Consider the following 14,267-nt stretch of genomic DNA (forward strand, 5'->3'; position numbering starts at 1 on the left):
TGAGAATAGCAGCGGTGAGAGTGGACATCCCCATCTCGTGCCTGGTCTTCAGGGAAAGGCTCCCAGTGTTTCTCCATTGGGAATGAGAATTTGCTGCGGGCTTTTCGTAGATGGCTTTGAAGATGCTGAGGGACGTTCCCTCTATCCCGGTACTCTGAAGCGTTTGGATCTGGCATGGATGCCATATTTTGTCAAATGCTTCTTCCTCTGCGTCTCTTGAGAGGATCATCTGGTTCTTGTTTTCTCTCTTGCAGATCTGATGAAGCACCTTGAGTGCTCTCCGAGTACTGAAGCAGCCTTGCACCCCAGGGATAAAGCCTACCGGGTCATGGTGAGTAACTTGTTAATAATGTCCTGTTGGATCCCGTTGGCTCATAGCTTGTGGAGAAGGTGTGCATCCGTGTTCATCAGGGACATCGGTCCAGAATTCTCCCTTTTGGTGGGTGGGGTCTTGGGTTTTGGAGTTAAGGTGACACTGGCCTCCAAGAACGAGTTTGGAAGTATTCCATCTCTTTCTATCTTTCGGAGCAGCTTTAGTAGCACAGGTATGCTTTCTTCTTGAAGCGTTGGATAGAATTCCCCTGGGAAGGCATCTGGCCCCAGACTTTTGTGTCTCGGGAGGTTTGTGTGTTTGTTTCTAGGTGTATTTCTTATTGGGGTTCATTTTGCCAACATAGAGCATAACCCCCCAGGGCTCATCCCATCAAATGTCCCCCTCCGTGCCCATCACCCAGTCACCCCCAGCCCCCCGCCCTCCTCCCTTTCTTGCATCCCTTGTTCGTTTCCCAGGGTTAGGACTCTCTCATGTTCGGTCTCCCTTTCTGCCATCTCCCACTCAATTTTTTCTCCTTTCCCCTCTATTCCCTTTCACTATTTTTTTCTCATCCTCCCCAGAAGAATGAGACCATATGATGTTTGTCCTTCGTTGATTGACTTCTTTCACTCAGCCGTCATACCCTCTGGTTCCATCCAGGTCAAAGCAAATGGTGGGTGTTTGTCATTTCTAATGTCTGAGTAATCTTCCATTGTGTGCAGGGACCACTCGCCTTCCTTATCCATTCATCTTTCGATGGACACCAAGGCTCCTTCCGTAGTGTGGCTGTTGTGGGTGTTACCACTCTAAACCTCGGGGTGCGGGTGTCACGGCATTTCCCTGCATCTGTACCTTTGGGTCACACCTCCACCAGTGCACCTGCTGGATCGCAGGGCAGATCGGTTGTTACCTCTCTGAAGCACCTGCACACGGTTTTCCACTGAGGCTCAGGGAGGGTGCCGAACCCTTCCGCATGCGCTCACAGGGGTTTGGATGCAGGCACCGTCCACCGTCAGGGCACGGCCTTGGGGCGGTGGCTTTAGGGCCTGGGTTGCTGTGCCCCAGGAACCCCGCGAAGGTCCTTGGCTCTTCCTTCTCCCCCTTCCGCCCCCTCCCCCTCCACCCCTACCCCCCTTACTCCCTTACTCCTTCCGCCCCTGCCCCCCTTCCCTCTTCCCCCTTCCCAATCTCCCCAGGCTTGCCGGGAGCACGCCAGCCCCCCCTTGGTCCCTATCAGGTGAGTATGGCTATTTCTGAAATTTTTGAATTTTGAAAGCATTCTCCTTTCACCACATCCTCTCCAACATTTGTTGTTTCCTGTCTGGTTTTTTGTTCCCCATTCTCACCAGTGTGAGGTGGTATCTCATTGTGCTTTCGATCTGTATTTCCGTGACCCCGGTGATGTGGAGCATTGTCTCGTGTGCTTGTTGACCATGTCTATGTCTTCCTGTGTGACATTTCTGTTCGTGTCTTTTGCCCATTTCAGGGTTGGACTCCTGGTTTCTTTGCTGTTGAGTTGAATAAGTTCTTTAGAGATCTTGGATAACTCACGCTTTATCTGACAGGTCATTTGCAAATATCTTCTTCCATTCTGGAGGTTTGTCTTTTAGTTTTGTTGAGTGTTTCTTTTGCTGTGCGGAAGATTCTCATCTTGATGAATGATTCATTTTGGTCTTGTTTCTGTGGCCTTCATGGATGTATCTTGCAAGAAGTTGCTGTGGCCAAGTTCAAACAGGGTGTTGCCTGTGTTCTCCCCTAGAAGTTTGATGGAATCTTGTCTCACATTTACATCCTTCATCCATTTTGAGTTTTATCTTTGTGTACGGTGTGAGAGAATGGTCCAGTTTTATTCTTCTGCGTGTGGCTGTCCAACGTTCCCAGCAGCCTTTAGTGAAGAGACTGTCTTTTTTCCAGTGGATGGTCTTTCCTGCTTGGTCGAATATATGGTCTTGACAATAGAGTTGAGGGTCCACTTCTGGATTTCTCTCTTCTGTCCCATTGATCTGTGTGTCTGTTTTTGTGCCTGTACCACACTGTCTTGATGAGCACAGGTTTGTAGCACAACCTGAAATCCGGCATTGTGATGCCGCCAGCTGTGGTTTTCTTTTCTAATATTGCTCTCGCCATTTGGGGTCTTTTCTGATTCCACACTAATCTTCCGATGATTTGTTCCAACTCTCTGAAGAGAGCCCGTGATATTTCTGATGATAGGGATTGTGTTCCATGTGTAAATTGCCCTGGGTCACGTGGACATTTTCCCAGTATATGAATTCTTCCAATCCAGGAGCATGGAGTAGTTTTCCATCTCTTTGTGTCTTCCTCAATTTCTTTCAGATGTGTTCTGTAGTTTTTTGGGTAGAGATCCTTTACCTCTCTGGTTAGGTGTATTCCTAGGTACCTCATGCTTTTGGGTGCAATTGTAAATGTTACTGACTCTTTCATTTCTCTATCTTCGGTCTCATCGTTGGCATAGAGAGAGGCCACTGATTTCTGGGCATTGATTCAGTATCCTGCCACACTGCTGAACTTGCTGTAGGAGTTCCAGCAATCTTGGGGAAGAGTCTTTTGGGTTTTCCAGGTACGGTATCATGTCATCGGTGAAGAGGGAGAGTTTGACTACTTCTTTGCCGATTTGAATGCCTTTTATTTCTTTCTGTCGCTTGATTGCTGAGGCCGTGACGTCTAGTAGTATGTGAGTAGCCATGGTGAGAGTGGACATCGCTGTCTCTCGTTCCCAATCTTCAGGGAAAGGCTCCCAGTGTTTCCACATTGAGGATGATAATTTGCTGAGGGCTTTACTTTCCGTAGATGACTTTGGAGATGCTGGGAACATTCCCTCTATCCCTGTACTCTGAAGCGTTTGGATCAGGAATGGATGCCGTATTTGTCAAATGCTTTCTCTGCATCTCTTGAGAGGATCGTCTGGTTCTTGTTTCTTCTCTTGCAGATCTGCTAAGTCATGTGGCGTGCTTTCCAAGTGTTGAACCAGCCTTGCATCCCTGGTATAAATTCCACCTGGTCATGGTGAGTAACTTCTTAATGTACCGTTGGATCCCATCGGCTCGTGTCTTGAGAATATTTGCATCCGTGTTCGTGAGGACTGTCGGTCTATAACTCTCCTTTTTTGGTGGGATCTTTGTCTGCTTTTGGACTTAAGGTGATGGTGGCCTCCAAGAACGAGTTTGGAAGCATTCCATCTATCTTTCGGAACCACTTTAGTAGTAATAGGTACGGTTTCTTCTTTAAACGTTTGATAGCATTCCCCAGGGAAGCCATCTGGCCCTGGACTTTTGTGTCTTGGGAGATCTTTGATGATGACTGCTTCAGTTTCCTCCCTGGATATTGGCCTGTTCAGGTTTTCTGTGTCTTCCTGTTCCGGTTTTGGTAGTTTGTGGTTTTCCGGAAATGCGTCCGTTTCTACTCGATTGCCCAATTTATTGGTGTATAGCTGCTCAGGATGAGTTTTAAAGATCGTTTGTATTTCCTTGGTGGTGGTGGTGATCTCTCCTTTCTCATTCATGATTTTATTTTATTTTTTTATTTTCATTTTTTAATAATAAATTTATTTTTTATTGTTGTTCAATTTGCCAACATACAGAATAACACCCAGTGCTCATCCCGTCAAGTGCCCCGCTCAGTGCCTGTCACCCATTCACCCCCACCCCCCACTCTCCTCCCCTTCCACCACCCCTAGTTTGTTTCCCAGAGTTAGGAGTCTTTATGTTTTGTCTCCCTTTCTGATGTTTCCCACACATTTCTTCTCCCTTCCCTTCTATTCCCTTTCACTATTATTTATATTCCCCAAATGAATGAGACCATATAATGTTTGTCCTTCTCCGATTGACTTATTTCACTCAGCATAATACCCTCCAGTTCCATCCACGTTGAAGCAAATGGTGGGTATCTGTCATTTCTAATGGCTGAGTAATATTCCATTGTATACATAAACCACATCTTCTTTATCCATTCATCTTTCGATGGACACCGAGGCTCCTTCCACAGTTTGGGTATTGTGGACATTGCTGCTAGAAACATCAGGTTGCAGGTGTCCCGGCGTTTCATTGCTTCTGTATCTTTGGGGTAATATTGTATTATAATCAATTAATTAATTTTTGTTGTGTTGTTTATATATATACATTTATATATATAGTTTGTATTTTTTATTAAGTGTTTTATATGTTTGGTTGCTCCCACATTGGGTGCATAAATATTTATAGTGGTTAGATCTTCTTGTTGGATTGTCTCCTTTATTATCATATGGTGTCATATCCTTCTTTGTCTCTTGTTAATCTTTGTTTTAACATCTAGTTTATCTGATCTGAGTATTGCTACTCCAACTTTCTTCTGACATCCGTCTGTGTGATAAATATTTCTGCGTCACCCCACTTTCAATGTGCAGGTGTCTTCACATCTCAAATAAGTATGTTGTAGGTACTATAGAGTTGGATCTAGTTTGTTTGTTTTTGTCCATTCTGACACCCTATGTATTTTGATTTGAGCATTTAGTCCATTTACATTCAAAGTAATTATTCATAAATATTTATTTAGTGCCATTTTATTACTTGTTTTGTCATTGTTTCTGGAGATTTCTCTGGTCCTTTCTTGTCTTTGTTACTTTTAGTCTTTCCTTCCCGCTCAAGGAGAGCCCTCTAATATTTATTTTTTTTAATTGAAGTTTGACTTGCCCACATATAGTATAACACCCAGTGCTTATCCTGTCATGTGCCCCCCTCAGGGCCCATCACCCAGTCACCCCATCCCCCTGCCCACCTCCTCATCTGCAACCCTTTGTTCATTTCCCAGAGTTAGAAGTCTCTCATGTTTTGCCACCCTCTCTAATTTTTCCCAGTCATTTTCTCTCCTTTCCCCTATAATTCCTTTCACTTTTTCTTTTATTCCCCGTATGAGTGAAACCATATAATGATTATCCTTCTCAAATTGACTTACTTCACTCAGCATAATACCCTCCAGTTCCATCCACATTGAAGCAAATGGTGAGCATTCTTCCTTTCTAATATTTTTTGAAGGGCTGTCTAGTAATCATGAACTCCTTTAGTTTTTGTTCTGTGTCCTTCTCAGCCTATTGATAGTGATATTATTAGCTTGGAATGCCTGAGGCACTCACCTGGGCCCCCACTACCTATGGCAAGTCCCCACAGACATTTTCCCATCGAGAGCCAATATTATGGTTGGCATGGCCCTTGTGGCTCTTATTATTATTGGAAGATGTATCTCAGCAACAACTATCAAGGGACTTTGAAAAAAGAAATTTATTACTCAGAGATCTTGGAAGGCATATGGCATGCCCAAGAGCCATCAAGCAAGGTGTCAGATAGAGATTACAGACCTGGGTACTCTCCTTACTGAGATTGAGGGTAGGCTACCTAGGATTTCTTGGCTTTACTCTTTACTCATAAATTTAAAACAGAGCAGGAATTAGGGCACAAGAGGTGATAGCAGAGTTCCTTAAGTGGTCAATAATCTAGATTGCCAAGGACTTTCTAAAAAGGAAACTCAGATGGGACACCCTGGTTCCTTTTCTTATCTAGTTGTTTTAGCAGTAGTTGTATCATATAGCTGGCAATATGTTTATTCAAAATAGATGTCTTGGAAATGTATGCCTCAGCAATCAAAAGCTGATTTTCAGGCACTTACACTACAAAAACCTTGTTGAATCTTCTTTCAGAATGTATCTAGAATATTACCATTTTTACCATCCCCATAGCCTTGATCCAAGCCTACCCCATTTCTCACCTGTAGAACCACAGTGGCCCTAACCAGTCTGGGTTCCCTGGAGGCTCCTCTAACTGAGTAGCCAGAGTTAACATGTCCTATCTCATCCCTCCCAGGTTCAGAATCCTCCATTACCTCACTCAGCACCAAAACCAAAGCCTGTATGACCAGACCAAACCTGGTCTTCTTCCTTGTGCTGCCTCCTTCCTTCCTCACCTCCTTGTTCTTCTCTTGGTTCTTCTAGAAGTTCACCTAGTCACTCACCTCCCTGCTCACCACACTACAGCCCCAGATGGTTTTTTCACCCTTCTTGAGCACCAGCCTTAGCCTTCCACTCAAAGCCTTTGCACTGACTGTTCCCTCTTCCTGGATGTTCCCTCCCCACACAACTGGGGCGTCCCTCTTTCCCTCTCCTCAGGCCCTTCTCCCACCTCACTGAGGACTTACTGAAAGTCACCCTGATCAAAATCCTGACTGCCTCCCCCAACAGCTTCTGATATACCCGCCCCTGTTTTTCTGATGTAACATACCACACATTATAGTTGTTTAATTAATGTAAACTCTAACCAGAATGGAAGTTACAGAAAGGCAGGGAATTTTGTTCACTACTCTAGCCCTAACACTCAGAACAGTGCCTGCCACAACTGGAAAGTACCAGTTAGGTTGGTGAATAAATGCACAGAAAGATGGATGGATGAATAAATGGAAATAAAACTTGACTTAATTAGTGGTTACACCATAATGACCACAAGATGGAGACATTCTTTAATATAAATTCATCCCTACTTTTCCCTTCTGTTTGTTTCCCCATCCTGATAGTACTTCACTGCCTCTTTTACCTACACACATGCCTGGGTTTTACTCTCCGTGTGTGTGTGTGTGTGTGTGTGTGTGTGTGTGTGTGTGTTCTCTCTTTTGAATTTTGTGTCCCCTCTTGGCCACTTGTGTACTCCTCTGTCTACAGAGGCTCTGTTTGCAGGATGGAAGAAACAGGTTAGAACTGAAACAGATACCTCATTTATTTTTGTTTAGCCTACTGAATTTTAAAAATTTCTTTAATAGATTTTTTGCGTGTGTTTTAAATGGAAAAATAGCATGTTTGCATTTTGTATTCACGTATTTTTATGAAGCTAAATTGATTTACTTTTGGCTTCTGTGCCCTGTATAAAGTGCTGAGGTAGTGGGTCTGAATGAAATAACAGTACAAATCCAAAGATGTGCTTTTTCTTTTGGACCAAACTAGTTCCTTCTCATGTGGTTTCATCTTCAGAGGTGGCCAAGTCTTTCTTGGAGGAAAATGCTTCACTTCCCCGCTCAGGTAGCGCCTGGGGAGCTCAAGTCTCATTGACTTTTCCTCCTTAACACTGACTCAATGTCACATAGGCAATGGGTCTGCTATCATTTATGCAGAAACCTGTTTGACATTTCCTTACCTGGGATGAAACCCTATAAATTATAACTCACTTCTTCTTCCTCCTCTTCTTCCTCCTCCTTTTTTTATAGTCTTCGTTTCTATTTCAATTCCAGTTAGTTAATATACAGTGTAATACGTGTTTCAGGAGTAGAATTTAGTGGTTCATCACTTACACACAATACCCCATGCTCTTAATAACAAGTGCCCCCTTTAATACCCATCACCTATTTAACCCATCCCCACCTACCCACCTCCTTCCAGCAACCCTCAGTTTGTTCTTCATAGTTAACATTCATTTTTATGGTTTCCCTCTCTTTCCCCCCATGTTCATGTGTATTCTTTCTTAAGTTCCACATATAAGTGAAATCATAGTATTTGTCTTTATCTGACTTATTTCACTTAGCATAATAGGTTCTAGCTCCACCCATGCTGCTGCAGATAGCAAGATTTCACTCTATTTGATAGCTGAGTAATATTTTATATATATAATTATATATATATTGCTGCTTCTTTATCCATTCATCTGTCAATGGACATTAAGGCTCTTTCCATAGTTTGGCTATTGTGGATGTTGCTGCTATAAACATTAGGGTGCATGTATCCCTTTGAATCAGTATTTTGTACACTTTCAGTAAATACCTGCTAGTGTAACTGGTGGGTCATAGGGTAGTTCTATTTTTAACTTCTTGAGGAACCTTTATACTGTTTTACAGAGTGGCTGCACCAGTTTGTATTCCCACCAACATTGTAAAAGGGTTTCCCTTTCCCCACACCTGTTGTTTCCTGTCTTGTTAATTTAAGCCATTCTGACATGTGAGGTACTATCTCATCATGGTTTTGATTTGTATTTCCCTGATGACGAGTGATGGTGAGGATCTTCTCATGTGTCTATTAATCATCTATATTTATTCTTTGGAAAAGTGTCTATTCGTGCCCTCTGCCCGTTTCTTAACTGGATTATTTATTTTTTGGGTGTTGAATTTGATAAATCATTTGCAGATTTGATACGAACCCTTTGTCAGATACGTCATTTACAAACATCTTCCCCCATTCTATAGGGTGCCTTTTAGTTTTGTTGACTGGTTCCTTCACTGTGCAGACACTTTTTATCCTGATGAAGTGTCAATTGTTCAGTTTTGATTTTGTTTCCCTTGCCTCCAGAGACCTGTCCACTAAGAAGTTGCTAAGACCAAGGTCAGTGAGTTTTCTGTCTGTGTTCTTCTCTAGGATTTTAATGGTTTCCTGTCTCACATTTATTTTTTTATAAATTTATTTTTTTATTGGTGTTCAATTTGCCAGCATATCGAATAACACCCAGTGCTCATCCCGTCAAGTGCCCACCTCAGTGCCTGTCACCTGTCTCACATTTAGATCTTTCATCCATTTGAACTTATTTTTGTGTATGGTGTAAGAAAGTGGTTCAGTTCCATTCTTTTGCATGCAGCTGTCCAGTTCCCTCAACACCATTTGTTGAAGAGACCGTCTTTCTCCCATTGGATATTCTTTCCTGCTTTGTTGAAGATAAGTTGACTATCAAGTTGTGGGTCAATTTCGGAGTTCTCTATTCTGGTCCACTGTCTGTTTTTGTGCCAGTACCATACTGTCTTGATGATCACAGCTTTGTAATACAGCTTGAATTCTGGAATCTCAATGCCTCCAGCTTTGCTTTTCTTTTTCAAGATCGTTTTGTCTATTCAGGGTCCTTTGTGGTTCCATAGGAATTTTAGGGTTATTTGTTCCAGCTCTGTGAAACATGCTGGTGATATTTTGATAGGGATTGCACTAAATGTGTAAATTACTGTGGATAGCATAAACATTTTAACAATGTTTGTTTTTACACTCCTTGAGCATGGAATGTTTTTCCATTTCTTTGTGTCCTCTTCAATTTCTTTCATAAGTGTTCTGTAGTTTTCAGAATGCTGATGATCCCTAGGAATCTTATGTTCTTTCGGAGGCCCCTGACCTCATGGAATCTCTCTCCTGAGATGCAGATGCTGCTCTCTAGCCCCATATTCTTACCCACAGAATATAGTGATCAATTGGCTGCCACACCCATGAATGACTGCCGTGCTCTCTTGGAGGTATGACTGTTGCTTATTCCAGAAGAGAATGAAGTTCAGGGAAAGAGTAGCAAAACAGGGAAATAATCAGTAGAAAAATGAAAGGAAAATTGGGGAAAGAAATGGGAAGGTAATGGGCATAGATGAGAAGGATGCAGAGAAGAAAAAGAATAATGGGTTATACCTATTAAGTATATACTGTGTATTGACACTGTGCCAACCACTTCATACGGGAGCAATAGTTGAAAAGTTTTTCTCAATGCCTAAAGTCATTTACTCTATAACCCTTTGCTATGGGTTGAATTGTGTTCTGCCAAAATTAATATGTTGGAGTTCTAGTCTTCAATACCTCAGAACTTTACTGTATTTGGAGACATAGCCTTTTAGGATGAGGTCACTATAGTGGGCCCTAATCCAATCAGACTGATATCCTTATAATAGATGATTGGGACACAGACACTGCCTTAGTCCATCTGAACTGTTACAACCAGATAACACACAACCGATGGCTTATAAACAATGGAAATTTATTTCTCACAGTTCTGGAGCCTGGAAGACCAAGACCAAGCTCCAGACTTGGACCAGCAGACTCAATGTCTGTTAAGGATTCTCTTCCAGGTTCATAGACAGCCATCTCATTGTGTCCTCACACAGTGGAAGGGGCAAGGGAGCTCTGTGGAGCCTCTTCTATAAGGGCACTGATGCTATTCATGAGGGTGGCAAGCTTTGAAAGTCCCCACTATCCAATACCATTGCTTGGGAGTAGGGTGCACAAACATCCAATATATAGCAGACACATGTAGAGGAAGGATCATGTGAAGACACAGGGAGAAGACAGCCCAAGAGAGAGACCTCAGAAGACAACAGTGTTGAGGGCACCCTGGTCTCAAACTTCCAGCTTCCAAAACTGAGAAAAGTAATTTTTTATTGCTTAAGCCACCTTGTTCATGTTACTTTGTTGTGGTAGTCCAAGCTGACTGATGTGTCCAGGACTTGGTTATTGGTTGAGAGGCAGGATGGCACAGAGAATAAAGTCCCAGATTGTAAATTGACAATTTGGGTTAGAGTCTCCATCCTGTTGCCACTTTTTCTTTGTAAAACGTATGTGGTGGTAACAGCAACACCAGCCCACTTGAGCTGATGTGACCTCCTTGGAGTTGAATCAGCACAGGATTTCCCATTATTACCCTAAGGGTTTCCTTATCAAAGGTCTCCTGTGTAGGCTCTATTTTGATTTACTGCCTTTCTGGGGACTTTGCTGTTTAACCATTTTTTAGCCTACCATTTCCCCAGTGGGAACTTCACTTTCATACACACTCCTTCCTCAAGCCCTGTCTCAGTTTACCACCTTTGTGTACCAGTTTTGACTCTACCTCCTTTTTCCTCCCTGAATTTTCCTGCCCCTCTGATTATTTGTGCTTAGAATTCCGTGCAGTTACATGCAATCCTTTCATCATTCTCTGTGTATTAGCTCCTTATCCCTGAGGGAGAACCCTGTGTCTTTTACAGTTTCCATCACTGTGCTGAGCACACAGTGAGAATATGCATAAAACGAGTCCTGGACATATAAACTCTGCACGCTGCCTGCTCAAAAGCCCAGGGAAGAGAAAATGGAGACATAGTCCCAAGGAGAAAGCCACAGTCTATGTAGCTTTCAGGCTCAGATAAGCTTATAGAGTGCGAGGGCCCCAGCACGATACAGACAACAGATTGCTTCCCAGAAGGTCATCATTACGTGTGAGGTATTCTTTTCTTTTATGCAACTTACTGCACCCTGTAGGAAACTGAATTTGGAGAATCAAGAGATCCATATGAGCAGGTATCACGGTGTCCATTGTGTTCAGCACCATGAGGACATCATAGTTTGGATCCTGTAAGGGTTATTCCTGACCCCTGCTTCCTCATGGCATCACATGAAGAATGGTTGTGACTGCCCCTGACTTGTGGGACACAGCCTGAGATGCTATCTAATATTTCCTTACTTATTACTTGGGTTGAAGAAAGAATCCATTAGATGAATGAATAAGATTTTTTTAAAATATATTTAATTTATTTTTTTATTCATGAGAGACACAGAAAGAGAGAGAGAGAGAGGCAGAGACACAGGCAGAGGTAAAAGCAGGCTCCATGCAGGGATCCTGATGTAGGACTAGATCCCAGGATTCCAGGATCACTCCCTGTGCCAAACGCAGGTGCCAACCACTGAGCCACCCAGAGACCCCCCTTCAATAAGATTTTTTTTAACCTGAGTTACTAATAAAGATTACAAACATACTTAAGGAAATATCAGCAACTTAATTCTGCAATGTCTGGAGAATGTTGGGGAGGGGAGACATCAGAGGACTCCAACTTTTTCAGGTTTGTAGAATTATGAGCTTGGAAGTGTGCAAACTTCAAAGCAAGACTTTGAGCAAGAAGGGACCAGTCAAGATTGATGAGGTGATGAACATCAGTGGGGATCTCCATTGCTTTGTTCTGTACAGTTGGTACGGATTTTTATGTTATTCAATATACTTATATTCCTCAAGTTGAGGACAGTTTCAGTAGCACAACCCATGGCAAAAATCATAAATATTGGACTATCTGCCAAAAGAAAAATCCAAGAGTTAGTCTTCTCTCTTATCTTGTGTCCCCTCTTCACCCACGTCCTATCCTATCTGCCTCCCTTGGGGAAGAAAAGGGTACACAGAATGCCCCAGAATTCCCCTCTGCCTTCTGTGAAAGAAGCAAGAACCACAGCTCCATCTCTGTCCAGGGACCAAGCCTTAGTTCCCTTTGGGCCCGACATCTCAGTTTAGGATGAATCCCAAAGGGCCCCTGCTGTGTCAGATGCATAGCTGAGATTGGAGTCTGTACCTTCTGACGAGGCGAGAGATAGTTGGAAGAGAGGAAAAAGCCTGAGGTCAGAACTCATGTATTCACCTAAACAGCCCCTTGGTACCTGTTGTTTTCTATCTGAATGGCATCTGTGCATCTTATTACAAGTCCATACTTTTCTCCTCCTCAGGAAAATGGCAAGTCCTTCTGCAGATTTCAGAATCATATCATGCTTATTCATGGGGTTTGGGTAATAGCAATAATGGTAGTGATGAAAAAAACCAGAACTGAGGTATCACCCTCTTTGTTGAAGAGGGTGATGGCCAATGACCCAAGTTCCCATTCGAGGAGATCATGATATGACATGTTCCCAAGTGTCAGACTTTCCTGTGGAAAGCAGTTGTGTTCTCTTCATCTTCCCTCTCCTCTCCTCGTCCTCTCCTCTCCCCCTTCTCTCTTCTGACAGATGGCTCCCTCCAAACTTTGGAGAGTGAACTAGGACTTGGCCCTGTATCAGCCTTTGCTGTACATAGTAGTTAGTCTCTAGGATGGCCTGCGATCTCTTAGTATTCATGTCCTTGTATACTCTTCTCCCATGTTGTATCAGAGTTGATCTGTGCAACCAACAGGATACAACAGAAGTGAAGAAATGTTCCTTCTGATATTTGATTACTTTGAAACTGTAGTATCTCCTTCCTCCCTCCCTCTTCTCCTCCTCTTCTCCCTCTGTCATCATTTGCCCTGAGAAATGCCAGTTAGTGCTCTTCCTCCCTCCCTCCATCTCTCTTATCTCTCTTCTCTCTTCTCTTCTCTTCTCTCTATCTCTCTCTCTCTCTCTCTCATCACTTGCTGTGGGGGAATACATTATAAGGACATCCAGGCAGCCCACACAGAGACCCATGTAGAGAAGAACCAAGCCTGACAACTACATGGGTGATCTTGGAAGCAGGTCTTCCTGGTGACAGGCCCTGCTGACAGCTAGATTACAACTTCATGAGAAACTCAGCCAGAAGCACTTAGCTAGGCCACTTCCAAACTCCTGACCCTCAGATGCCATGAAATAATAAATGCTCATTGTTTTAAACTGCCAAGTTTTGGAGTAATGATTACACAGCAAAGATAACTAGCACAGATATATCCTTTGAGAAAATGAACACCAAGAATCCTGTGGAAATAGTTGTACCTATGCCAATAACTTCCACACGCTTTGTCTCTGTACCAGTGCAGGCAAGAAGAACTGGGTCGCAGGAAACATCATACACGTTGTAGCAGGCAGGACACTTAATGCCATTGGGTTCTGAGGATTCCTGAGGCACTGAATGAAGAAAGAAAATTTTCATCTCAAAGAGTAAGCCATAAAAGGAGCTCAGAGAATTTATTATCCCCCAACCAAGATCATGCTTATTCCATGATTCCTCCACCCAAAATCAAAATTATTTAAAACTAGGATGGCATGGAGGGTGTGTGTGTGTGTGTGTGTGTGTGTGTGTGTGTGTGTGTGTGGAGGGGAGTAGGTATTAAGTGGAAAGATAGAGGATCTTATAGGAATTTGGTTTATTTGCTTCTTTCATGAATTGATCCTTTGCCCTGGCTGGAGAAAAATGCTTAGATGCCAGAAGGTAACTTGTGGTCTTAAAAAATACTGGTAAGAAATTTTATCATTTCAAGTTTCACATCTAAGTCTTTAATACATTTTTAGCTTATTTCTGTGAATGGCATAAAAAAGTGGTCTGGTTTCATGCTTTTGTATACATATAGCTGCCCAGTTTTCCCAGCACATTTTTGGGAGAGACTGCCTTTTCCCCCATGTATATTCTTCTCTCCTTTGCCATAGATAAATTGACCATACAAGCATGGGTTTATTTCTGCATTCTCTCTTCTGTTCCATTGATCTATGTGTCTGTTTTTGTGCCAGTACCATACTGTTTTG

The 14,267-nt window shown here is 42.8% G+C and overlaps 1 long non-coding RNA gene across 4 annotated transcripts in view; it reads left to right on the forward strand.

Moving 5' to 3' along the window:
- The window catches only part of LOC144291393 (uncharacterized), a 90,151-nt gene that overhangs the window by 59,559 nt on the left and 16,325 nt on the right, over nt 1-14,267 (forward strand). For 3 of the 4 annotated variants that reach the window (XR_013358652.1, XR_013358653.1, XR_013358650.1), the window contains 2 exons: nt 255-331; nt 3,261-3,337. This is a non-coding gene — a long non-coding RNA (uncharacterized LOC144291393). Of the gene's footprint in view, nt 1-254; nt 332-3,260; nt 3,338-13,559; nt 13,626-14,267 lie in introns of those variants that run through there. The other variant, XR_013358651.1, reaches the window with a different exon arrangement.

Source organism: Canis aureus, chromosome 20, assembly GCF_053574225.1.
Source record: "Canis aureus isolate CA01 chromosome 20, VMU_Caureus_v.1.0, whole genome shotgun sequence".
NCBI classification, from domain to species: domain Eukaryota; kingdom Metazoa; phylum Chordata; class Mammalia; order Carnivora; family Canidae; genus Canis; species Canis aureus.